At 43.2% G+C, this 12,681-nt stretch overlaps 1 long non-coding RNA gene across 1 annotated transcript in view; it reads right to left on the reverse strand.

Annotated features, from left to right (window-relative positions):
- Nucleotides 1-401: 401 nt before the first annotated feature.
- Nucleotides 402-12,681, reverse strand: part of LOC133375221 (uncharacterized) — a 38,353-nt gene continuing 26,073 nt past the window's right edge. The window contains exons 2-4 of the long non-coding RNA XR_009760104.1: nucleotides 2,922-3,056; nucleotides 1,242-1,308; nucleotides 402-691 (exon numbers count right to left, since the gene is read on the reverse strand). This is a non-coding gene — a long non-coding RNA (uncharacterized LOC133375221). The remainder of the gene's footprint in view (nucleotides 692-1,241; nucleotides 1,309-2,921; nucleotides 3,057-12,681) is intronic.

Below are 12,681 nucleotides of genomic sequence, written 5' to 3' on the forward strand. Positions count from 1 at the left end.
ACAGAATGTCAAAGCACATTCATCCATTGAGGACTAGCTTACAGAATATTAGAGGGAATCTCTTTCTAGAAATCGTGATAGCTCAATCCAATTTCAGCAACAATCCTGACAGGTACCTTGACATTGAAGGGAAATAATTGGGCTAAGCGCAGCTCAGGTCATAATAACTGAGGAAGGAGAGTTCAACCCAGATTTTTAATCCTTTTGAAAAGGATGCTGGAATTGAACTTTGAGACCTTATTCAAACAGTGACCAATCACTAAGACTTTACCTTTTTAGTGTTGAACTCCCAAAACTGTATCTTTCCTAAAATCACTTCTATCTTGAACAATCCTCACCCAACCGGAATCTAAACCTGATTGCCCCAAAGGAGTAAAACATAAGAGGACCACAACAGATCATTTGGATGCAGATAGATGAGGTTTATTGTAGGGGGAAGAGGAGTGCAGGGAAGCCTTTCCATGTTGAGCAGCTTCAGAAAGGTGAACAATACATTTTGTGCAGAAGAGTGAAATGACAGATGAATGAGGAGTAAAATGAGACAAGGCATAAGTACACAGAGAATGACAGCTTCTCAGCAAAGTGGAAGCATCATAAATCTTGCAGGCCTGAGGAATAGTCAGAGATGCATCAAAGAATGAGCAGTGAATTTGGGCTCCCTTGAATGTTGATCAAAGTGCCTTCAGGTTGCCTTGAAAGAAAGGAAGAAAAAACTCCATAACTAAGAGAATTGGAGGGAAACCTAAAGGAAGCTTTGAGCAGGCAGGTGTAGGTCTGAGTGTCAGAGGTGATGAGCAATCATGGATCCAGCGTGCTCCTGTTGAGCCTTTCCATCCAGAGAAACATGTCTGACACCAAAACCCATACAATCATCTGCTGTTAAACCATTTTGTGCAATCTGAGTGCCATTTTGTTCCATTCCTGTGATGATCATGTCCCCATTCAATGAAAGGGCCAGCTTATCCTGCACACAGCGCAGGACCTGTCACCAGAGGAGATGTGAGCTTCTTCCGGGATTACAAAAAAAGGAGTTTGGTTGCACCATGGGTGGCAGATGAATTTCAGATGAAGGATGAGGAACACTATGGCCTGAGAACCCTCCATATCTCTGGGCAGGATTGTTACTCAGGAGGAATAGGGATCTCCCAACATCCAAAATTGATACAGGGACTGCAACAGACAGGGGAGGATGTGGGAGTGGTGGGTAGAGAAGAGGACTATAAAAATGAAAGGGTGCTCACAATGGCCACGACTAGAGCATTTCCCTCACTCCAATGTTGATAGATGGCCTTCCAGTCCAGAAGGAATCTGTGGGGAAAACAGAGTGGAATCATTTAGGCTGATTAATGTTTCTGTGCACTTGAATACTAGTTTACTTGTTAATTGTTTATTTGTTAAATTTACATCCTGCCCTTCCTCCCAAATAGAGCCCAGGGCTGCAAGCAAAACACTAAAAGCACCCTAAGACATCTTCATAACAAGCAAAAAAACTTTAAAACCTATTAAAACAACATCTCTTTAAAAATACATTAAAATGAAACAGCTTTAAAAAGTACTAAAAAAGCAGATACGAGAAATAATCTCTTCGCACGGCTGGGAACTTGGAAGATTGCAGGAGTTTATCCGTAGCTGCAGCCGCTCATGTAACAGGCATCCCAGCATGCAGTGCGTCCCTGCCCTTTAGTCGAGTGGGTTTTGTTTGTTTTGCCTGATGAATGTTGTACCGGTATTCCGGCATCGGTGCTGATACCAGCAACATTTCCCACACATTCCCCTGTCTTGATACAACTAAAACAATGTAAAAAGTCAGTTCCTAAAGGGAGAGGGCTTTCATGGTGACGGGACGAGATCTTAGCCCTCCTACACAGTGAGGAACAGTGTGCATAGATGAGGGACAAAAATGAGATGTGTGAAAGACAGTTGCGCAAAATGCCGGTATGTCAGCTGAAAAAGCTGCTGTTCCTTAACGCAACGGGTAGTGCAGTGTGAAAGGGATTTTAGAAATTGGGACAGAAGCGCTGCCTTTTAAATCCGTTAAACTAACGCAATCAGCCCCATGTGTGAAAGCAGCCTAGGATGCCGTGTCTACGTAAGAGGCTTGTTGAAAGGGGAAGGTCTTCAGTAGGCACCAAAAAGAGAACAGACATGGCATCTGTCTAACATTTAAGGGGAGGGTCGGTGCCACCACACTAAAGGTCAGCTCCCTATGTTGTGCGGAACAGACAGCAGCAAGGGGCAAGGCAAGATTATAAAGGAGGAAGGAGCTCTTTGGCATTCACTGGATGGGGGTGTGGTGTGGTGGGGAGCAAAGAGGTAGACTGGTAAAGCACTGGAGCCTCTCTTTTCCTTCCTGTGCAAGGGTGCGGTGCGAAGTGTAACAAGAGTGGAATCTGGTGAAATTTCAGTGTGAGACCTGCACCGATACTCCTGGATGGAAAAATGTAACACAGCGAGTCTGTACAACAGTATTCCTATGTGATGATGAAGCATTTGATGAGAAATGTGTGTTTTGTTCTATTAGGATCATGCCTCAGACATGTTTGTTATGTAAGCTTTTTCCATTAAAGCCAAGCTGCACATTTGTTGGGAACACTCTTCCATAAGTGTTTTGTACCTGTTTCCAATTTTGCGTGGCAACCATGCAAACAACCGCAGAAAAAGTCACAACATGGATTCAAATTGGAACTAGAAGTGGACTAGATCAGGCATGGTTCAGCAGTCTTCTCCTTTGTCGACTGCTCCTGTAATAAGAGCAGGATGATCTGGTCTCTCTTTTGAATGGCAGCACAATCCTCACAGGAAAGGGGGGGGATTGTACATAAAATGGATTAACGGCTGATTAATGTATGGACCCAAAGATCAGAAATGCCTCTCTATCCAGACAAGCCAGAACTGACTGGATCAGTCATGCCAAGACCTACCTGCTCAAGGCTCCTTATAGTTTCCCTTCCATCTTTCTTAGACCTGCACCTTTTCCAGGAGTGTAGCAAGACCATTTTCATTGGGTGAACAGAGACAAAAAATGGGGGCGGGCAGAAGGGTTGGCCCATCGGTCACTATAAAAGAGGAAAAAGCTTTTTTGGGGAAAAGCTGTTCATAGACAATGAGAAAAATACACCCCTGATTTAAGCACTACGACTTGTGAAGTTTACAAAAAAGCAAATCAACTTATCAATTTTATCCTCACCTGCCCAAAGAAGTTTCTATTTGGTTAATTGGTTGAATTGGTTGAAGTTTAAACAGTTGTTATATTTTAATAAATATAACATTGTTCCATCTCTGTGTCACGAGTCTTCTTTTGGTGTGGTGGCAATTTCTGTTTGGCAGAAAAGCCCTGAGCCAGCCTGCTAATGCTGCCTCTGATGGCAATGCCACGCACCCTAAATCTCACACACCCTATTTTGGTAGTACATAAGTTCGCATGAGATGTTAAATAAGATTAATTGTTTATAATGATTATTTGCATAGTTGGTAGCAGGTCAAAAACTGTAGGAACTAAGGCTCTAGCCATATTATATTTTTCAAAACCATTTTGAAATAGAACCAGCCTGAAAGGATGGAAAGGGGGTATTTTTAACTTCTTTAACAAACTAAGGAAGAAATGCCTCCCAGACATATGTGCTCGCACACGCACACAATATGCCAGCTCCCCATTGCCTGGGCTAAGTTAGTAAGATCTCATTAGGCTTCCTGGGACAAACAGCTCACTCACCTCTCTGCTTCTTCTCACGTCCTGTCCTGGATTAGGCTAGGCTGCTTTACAGTCTTAAGCCCCAAAGCCTAGGCACACCCATCAAATGAATGAATAACACCACCACCTACAGGCTGAGCACTACAGAAGAGGGGGACACGCTCTGCAGTGCACAGCAATACTGTCCTTCCTGCCTTCCCTTCCTCCAATTGCAAACTCTTAGGTTTGCCAACTCCCTCTCCCATCCACCAAGACTTCTGTTCACTTCACTCAAACCCTGAACTCTTGTATTTGATGTGTTCACATTCCCTTGGTAACGTTGCCCTGACCCTCTCTTTGGATGGCTAAACTGTATTTCCAAAAGCTCAGCTGAACTTTTAAGTTACTGCAATGCTAGAAATTTGGGGACTGAAGGAAAATTTCACTGGGGGGTAGAATTATCATTGGGGGAAAATGACCTCATTCCCCCCCCCCCCAGTTGCTACGCCCTTGACCTTTTTGCTTTTTCTGTCAAGGCAACCTGAATGCACTTTCAACAGAATTTGAGGGATAGCAAAGAGTGAATGACATATGCTTGTCAAAGAGGGACTGGCTCATCCTGCACGCAGCACAGCACTTGTCACCAGAGGAGATGAGAGCTAGTTCTGGAACTGTAAATAAAGGAGTTTGGTTGCATCAGTGATGACGACTGACCGTTAGACAAAGGATGAAAAAGGCCAAAAGCAGAGACTGCTCCATATCTCTGGGCAGGGTTGTTTCTCAGAGGGCCTTCATATCTTCTGGGTGCCCATATTGGTCCGTGGACAGTAATATTAAAGGGAATTGGGTTGATCCTCACCACGTTTGGTGGGGTAAACATAGATGGCATTGCATAGGTGGACATAGTAGTGAGACAGGTATAAATCTGTAGAGGGGAAAAAAGTGGAATCATTCAGGCTGATGAATCCTGATGTGCACTAGGATCCGATCAAAATTTTGTTCTTAATTTTACATTTTAGAAATATTGCAAGGTAAGTTTTCTGAAAGATGGGGTCTAAATTCATTAAAGAAATAAAGGAGCCAATGAAATGTTAACACCTTAGGCCCTGTGAGTTCCTGGTCCCAAACCAGAATAATGCTTCATCCGAGTCTCTTCAATGGGGTGATGTCACACTCTCCAAATCCAGGCTGCTAGACACCACCCATAAGTCTAAGCCAGACCAAAAAGCCAAAGGACATCCATCTCCATGAGTCCATCTCCTCCTAAGGGGCCCTGTTCACTCTGAGTCATCGGGGCTTACCTCTGTTTGCAGCCACAGGGGGCAGGGCTGTTCACCAGGATGCCTCTCCCCTCACTAAGCCCCAGCTGACAGGGACTCACAAACTATACCTGGATAAGGCTGGCTCCCATGGGAATGAGTTTGGTACACATTCCTATAGAATTGAGGCTGCCACCTCCACAGTGGAATGGGCAGAGCTTGGAAAAATCACTTTTTGAACTACAACTCCCATCAGCTCAATCCATTGGCCATGCTGGCTGGGGCTGATAAGAGTTGTAGTTCAAAAAAGTAACTTTTCCAAGCTCTGGGAATGGGATATATCCACTTTCCAGATCATGGCCATCAGTTGCTGGAGATCAGATGCATCTAAGGGCTACATTCCCTGCCAGGCAAAATCACAAACTGTCAGTAATCTTTGATTTGTTACAGGCTGAAAGCAGGTGTGGATTGTCAGACAGAACAATGTGCAAAGACCACACTGTGGTTGGATCAGCTTGGCCTGCCATATTGTATTTGTTGGCTTTCCAGAGATGGAATGAGGGGAGGAGATATTTGCCTCCATTTTGAGCAGCAGATCAGTTGCTCAGGCACCCCAGAGCCAAAGTTGCCCACTGCTGTGTCAGCAAAGCCATAGCAAAGTTTGTCCAAGCAAGAGGTGGTCCGTTTTTCTTGTCACCCGCTTATAAAGCAGTGTTGTCCATGCAGATGGGGCCCATCTCCTGCAGAGTGTAGCATTCTCTTGAAGCCGATTCAGAAATGACTTTTTGCAGAACCATTGGCTGTGTGTTCATCAGCTGTGGCTAATAATGTGAATCTCATCTGGTGTTCATTGTAGCTGCAAGAACATGGTGTCTAAGTGTCCCTATATTAAATTCAATGGAGCTTACTCCAGGGTTGAATGGGTTTCAGATTGCATCTTGAGGCAGTGTACAAAGCCGCCTGCTTAATATTGGAAGGGGAGGGAGAGATCAAACAGCTCCATTGTGCCAGCAAACCCAAATCCCTAAAGGGCAGGAAGGCAAGGGTCTCAAAGCATGTCTTGCTTTTACAGAGAGATTAGGGCTGCCTCTCCATGATGGGTTCCTTTCAAAATGCCTCCTGTAATTTTGGTTGACTCTGTGATGGAAATATGTATATATGTGCAGAGATCCTCAGTGGTCTGAGCTGCGTGTGTGCCCGTTTGTGTATTTATGAAAGTAGCAGACTTTTACCCTGCATTTAGACCACTCAGACTTAAGACTTCGCACAATAAGAAAAGCTACTTTATTTATAGAAATACAGAGTAGATAGGAAAAGCATACGTAGTTCTAACTATCTAACTAAGTTGGAGGTGCAATGCCCAAACTTGGGTATGTCCCAATGGGAAGCCTGCAAGCAGGATCTGAGCACAACAGCACTCTCCTCTCCTGTGGTATTCCAGCAACTATTCCAGCAACATGGCCCAGTGGACCCATCCTTCCCATCCTTCGGATGGTCCCCCAACTGGCAGGTATGTAGCAGATTACGACATTGGTGTCTCCTATTAATGAGGATTGGTCAAAAACCAAGTTAATGCTAGCTTGTACTTTGTTCCAGAAGGGTTTGATTACTGATCAGTAGCATAGTAGGTAAGTGAGGTTGGTTTGTGGATGTTTGCATCTGTAGCAGTGGAATGTCCCTGCACTTAAGGCGTCCTGGTGTCCAGTAGGCCCGGAGGATGATTTTCTGTTGGGTTAGGCTCAGCCTAATGGCACGAGTGGCTAATTTAATACCACATAGGGCTTTTTCCCCATTGTGCAGGCGTTAGGTGAGCTTCCAGCTCATTGCTCCATTCATTAATTCCATTTGATGTTTGCATGTTGAGGAATTAGTACAAAAATGCTGACTAATACTAGAACACAACATCAACAAACATTCATTCATTGAAGGGCAGTTGACACTTTGCTCGAGGGAATCTCTTTCTAGAAAGAGTTATGCCTCAATCCAGTTTCAACAACAGCCACGAGAGGTATCTTGAAATGAGGGGAAATAACTGGACTCAGCTCACCTCAGGTCTTAATATCTAGGGAGGGAGAGCTCAATCCAGATTTGTAATCCTTTTAAAAAGGATGCTGGTATTGAACTTCTGTGCCTTACTAATATAGCGGCCAACCGCTAAGACTATCTTGAACATCAAGACCCTTTTTCTGCTCACTTGGAGGTGGCTAAAACCTGATTAAATAGTTATGAACACTGATATGCAATTTTGATTTTGAATGTAGAAAGTAAGGGCCACATAAGAAGGAAGGAAGCATAAATGGAGAATTCTTCCATCTGGGTCATCCAAAAATTGCATCTGCCTTGAGCAACTCCCCTGCCAACCTGAGTCTTAGCCTGATTGCCCCAAATGACTAAAAGAAATTAAAACCAAATAGAACCACAACAGATAATAGCCATGCTGATAGATAGGATTTATTGTAGTGTGGAAAGGAATGCATGAACGCATTTGAGAAGACCACCTTCAAAAAGTCAACCAGACATTTTGTGCAGGAGAGTGAAATGGCAGGTGAATTAAAATGACATAAGGCAAAGATATGCAAGCAAGTAAGTCCTTCCCTGGAAACTGGAAGCATCATCACTTTTGCAGACCTGAAGAATATTCAGAGATCTAGGAAGGGATGACAAGGGGACATTCTCTGCATTTTTGTAACATATCAGTGTTGCAGCAATTCACTCTTTTTTTCTGATTGAATTTGTTATCGTGTGTGAATCTTTCTTCGCTGTACATGTATGTATACTGTCTTGGGATACTCTTCCTTTCTTACTCGCTCTTTCAAAACCATTCTGTCTCATTCCAATCCCATTGGTTATTTGGCTCCTCATCTGATCAGTTAAATCTCAAGCTCTATAATAGGAAACAAAGAATGGCTACAGGTTTGTTCTTCTTCACATAAGTGGATAAAATTTGCAGGCGTATGACCAGAGTGGATTAAGCATGACAAGTTTAAAGATGTTTTCTTTTCATATATTTTCACTTCTTTTTTATGATATTCTAAATTGTTTTTAGAGCTTCTGTTTGCCACTTTTGGCTGCTACTGGGAGGAAGGATGGGATATACATCTAATAATAAATCATAATAAATGAATAAATAAAAAAATATTCAGGCATCTGACCAGAGTGGATTAAGCACGACAAATTTCAACTAGATCCATGGCTTTCATGGAAGGAATATTTATTCATGCATTTATTTATTTTTTGAAAAAGAGGAAAAGTTTCTAGCAGTTCCTCCAGAAGAGGGTGAAAAGTGCAGACATGGTCATCTCTCAGAGATTCTGGAGACAAGAGTTGGTGAATAACAGTGTTAAGAAGATCTTCTGGGGCAGAGATTTTGATATGTTTTCTTTCAGACCTTCGGCAGCTTGATCCACCCTCCCAAAGTGCAAACTTTGCATGCATCCAGCTTAGATCATACTAATTAGCGTCTCTGCAATCACAGCCCAGGTCGCTGGGAGTCCCATAGATTGGGTTCCAAGAACTTTCCCTTTGATTTTGAATTAAGAGATAAGTACCTCTTGTGTTCTATTTCATTTTGGGAGTCTCAGCATTCTCGTTAATTACTTTTGTGGAACTTTACAAAGTTGTCCGGAGACTTTTACACTCTTGTCCTCCGGACGCAATATTACCATCAATAGCCCGCTGTAATGAGTTTGCGAGGCACTTCCAAGATAAGATCATAAACATCCGTCGGGACCTTGACTCCAATATTGCAACAGCTGAATCTAATGAGGTGTCCAGAACACAGTCTTGTCCTGTTTTATTGGATGAGTTTCAGTTGGTACAGCTCGAGGATGTGGACAAGGTGCTTGGACAGGTACGGGCGACCACTTCCGCTCTGGACCCTTGCCCCTCGTGGATAATAAAAGCTAGCAGAAATGGAACGGCCGGCTGGGCCAAGGAGGTGATTAATGCCTCCTTACGAGAGGGAGTAGTCCCACTTTGCCTGAAACAGGTGGTAGTGAGACCGCTCCTAAAAAAGCCCTACTTGGACCCTGACAATTTTAACAACTATAGGCCGGTAGCAAATGTTCCATTTCTGGGCAAGGTTCTAGAGCGCATGGTCGCTCGCCAACTCCAGGCCCTTTTGGATGAAACTGATTATCTGGATCCATTTCAATCCGGCTTTCGGCCGGGGTTTGGTACAGAAACAGCCTTGGTCAAGAAGCGTTTTACAGAAGAGAAATGGCTGGAAAAGATAAATGGTTAACTTATCAAGAACTATTAGAAAATGTACATGGAGAATATATAATGAAAGAGAGAGAACAACTGATAAAGGAAGGATATAGTTCTCAATGGTTTGCCTATTTACAATTGTTTGAAAGATATAAAATGACAAGAAAATGCATGGGTTTGAAATAAGTAAATCTGATTTTGAAATAGGTTTGTGTACAAATGATGAAAATACAATTGCGAAAATGTATAAACTCTTACTGAAAATGGATATGGAAGAAGAACAAGTAAAAGAGTGTATGGTAAAGTGGGCAAAAATTTTTGGTTATAACATACAAATGGATCAATGGGAAAATATGTGGAAAAAAGGCTTGAGATTTACATTATGCTATAATCTCAAAGAAAATTTCTATAAAATGATGTACCGTTGGTACATGACTCCAGAAAAGTTGTCAAAAATGTATAGTAATGTTTCTAATGTTTGTTGGAAATGTAAACAACAAGAAGGATCATTTTTTGTCATATGTGGTGGCTGTGTAAAAAGGCAAAATCATTTTGGGCACAGATAGGTAGGATGATGCAAAAAATTCTAAAGATAAATATTCAGTCAAAACCAGAATTTTTTTTATTGGGTTTTATGGATAAACAAATAGAAAAGAAATATGGAAGAATAATATTATATATGATTACGGCAGCAAGATTATTATATGCACAAAAGTGGAAAATGGAATCAACACCAACAACGGAAGAATGGCTATTGAAATTAATGGACTTAGTAGAGATGGATAAATTGACATGTTTACTTAGAGAAAAATCGACAGACACATTTCTTAAGGAATGGAAGCCTCTCTTAGACTTTTTGTTGAAAGATCAAAATAAAATGATGATATTGGGATTTGACAATTAACTAAGATAGCCTATGGAGAAAAGTGATCCTGTATGTATATATTAAGGGACAGGTTTGATATATATTATATACTTATAGCTGATCTGCGACAAATCGGAAGTCAACTATTTTTTTTTGTATTGTTGTTTTTTGACTTTGTTTTGTTTGTCTTTTGAAAAATTTGAATAAAAATTATTTAAAAAAAGGAAAGAAAGAAACAGCCTTGGTCGCCCTGTATGATGACCTCTGTCGGGAGAAAGACAGAGGGAGTGTAACTCTATTGGTTCTCCTTGATCTCTCGGCGGCTTTTGATACCATCGACCATGGTATCCTTCTGGGGCGACTCGCGGATTTAGGAGTTGGAGGCACTGCTTGGCGGTGGCTGTGTTCCTATCTCGGGAATCATCTCCAGAGGGTGATGCTTGGGGAACATTACTCGAGTCCCTGGGTGCTACAATATGGGGTCCCGCTGGGCTCAGTTCTGTCCCCCATGCTTTTTAATATCTATATGAAGCTGCTGGGCGAGGTCATCAGGAGTTTTGGAGTGCGCTTCCAGCAATATGCTGATGATACGCAGCTCTATTTCTCCTTCTCATCTTCTTCAGGTGAGGCTGTTGCTGTACTGAACCGCTGCCTGGCCGCGATAATGGACTGGATGAGAGCTAACAGACTGAAGCTCAATCCAGACAAGACTGAGATGCTGTTGGTCGGGGGGCCCTCTGCTCAGATGGTTGATGTCAGACCTGCCCTAGATGGGGTTACACTCCCCCTAAAGGAACAGGTCCATAGTTTGGGGATCTTATTAGATCCGCTTCTGTCACTCGAGGCCCAAGTAGCCTCGGTGGCACGAAATGCGGTCTACCAGCTTCGGCTGGTAGCCCAACTACAACCCTATCTGGACAGGGAGAACCTAGCCTCAGTTACTCACGCTCTGGTAACCTCTAGATTGGATTACTGTAATGCTCTCTACATAGGGTTACCTTTGAAAACGATTCGGAAACTTCAGCTAGTGCAGAATGCCGGGGCCAGAGTTCTTACTGGGACGAAGAAATTCGACCACATAACACCTATTCTGGCCCAACTGCACTGGCTTCCAATACGTTTCTGGGCCAGATTCAAAGTGTTGGTCCTTACCTATAAAGCCCTTAATGGCACTGGACCGCAATATCTGATGGAACGCCTCTCTCACTATGTTCCTACCTGTTCACTATGCTCGATGTCTAAGGCCCTTCTCCGGGTCCCAACTCATACAGAGGCCCGGAGAACAGTAACAAGATCTAGGACCTTTTCGGTGGTGGCCCCTGAATTATGGAATGCCCTCCCAGATGAGATACGCCTGGTGCCTTCTCTGTCACCTTTTCGGCGCCAGGTAAAAACCCACCTCTTCACCCAGGCATATTAAGCTTTTTATTTTAATTTAATCTTATGTTTATTTTCTTTTACTCTGTTTTTAAATATGTTTTATAATTGTATGCGCGATACACACTTGCTTGTATTTTAAATATTGTGGTTTTATCGTGTTGTACACCGCCCTGGGAGCTGTTGCTATAGGGCGGATTAGAAATGCAATTAAATAAATTAAATAAAATAAATAAATTTTGAGCATCATTCATGTTGTCCTTCCTGCTTCAAAGCCATAACAACTGCTGGATGACCGCAAAGTTTCGCGTGGTGGGTGTGGTGTTTGCCAACTCAGCCCTTTCCTGGTCCATGTTTCTGCAGACTGCAGATATACTTGGCGTCTCCTTAAGGCGCTCCTCTTATGGTTTATCACCACAGCAATCTAAGGGGCTAACAAAGCAAGAGTTCTAATTAAACTGGGCCTCTATGACATTGAACAACAAAGCAATTTGGCTGCTATAAGAAAATTCTGCCCATAGTGTCACAGTTTTCCGCTCAGTCATCTGAATTCACTGGCACCCTATTTACAAAATCTAGTAATACTTAAATGTAGAAGAGCTTTTCCTAGAGCAAGATTGAACAGATTAACGTAAGCCATATTAAAAGGGCGTTGTAGAAGAATTCCACTGTAAAATGGTGTATGCCCATGTAGAGTGGGTAGTGTTGGAAGAGTAGAATATATCTACTGTCCAAAGAAAGTAGCCTAAGTTTTTCAGGGTCAGCAAGAGACAGACACACAGACAGACGCCACAAACTCACCAGATGCTCAGACCCCTCCAGGGCAGGAGGGGGAGAGAGAAAAAGTCTTTTTAAGACCGAGGCTTGAATCTAGGAAAAGAAGCTGAGAAGGAGAGAAGGGGGGGCAATGGTGATCTGCGCTCCAACACATATAGCCACGCTCTAAAACAACGCTCTCAAGGCAGGACTGCAGGGAGAGAGCCAGGGAGAGAGTCTTGGTTTCGGTGCAAACCTTGAGACTAAGAGATTCTTGCCTGTTTTTGGTTCAGAGCTCCTACACGTCACTCCAGCTGCATTCATCTGCCCAGTCTGGGTCTAGGATAGGTCTTCTCTCCCAGGGCCAGTTCTAAAGGGCGGCCAGGTTGGGCACTGGCCCGAGGGACCCGGAGCTACAGGAGCCCCTGAGCGGCCCTTGAGGGGCTCTCTGCTCCCCTTCCGCGATCCGCACCCCCATGCCCTCCCTTACCTGTCAGCTGGCTTTTTAGCATTGCCCTTAATAAAGATGGCGGCCACAGCTTCCC

Source organism: Rhineura floridana, chromosome 22, assembly GCF_030035675.1.
Source record: "Rhineura floridana isolate rRhiFlo1 chromosome 22, rRhiFlo1.hap2, whole genome shotgun sequence".
Taxonomy (NCBI): domain Eukaryota; kingdom Metazoa; phylum Chordata; class Lepidosauria; order Squamata; family Rhineuridae; genus Rhineura; species Rhineura floridana.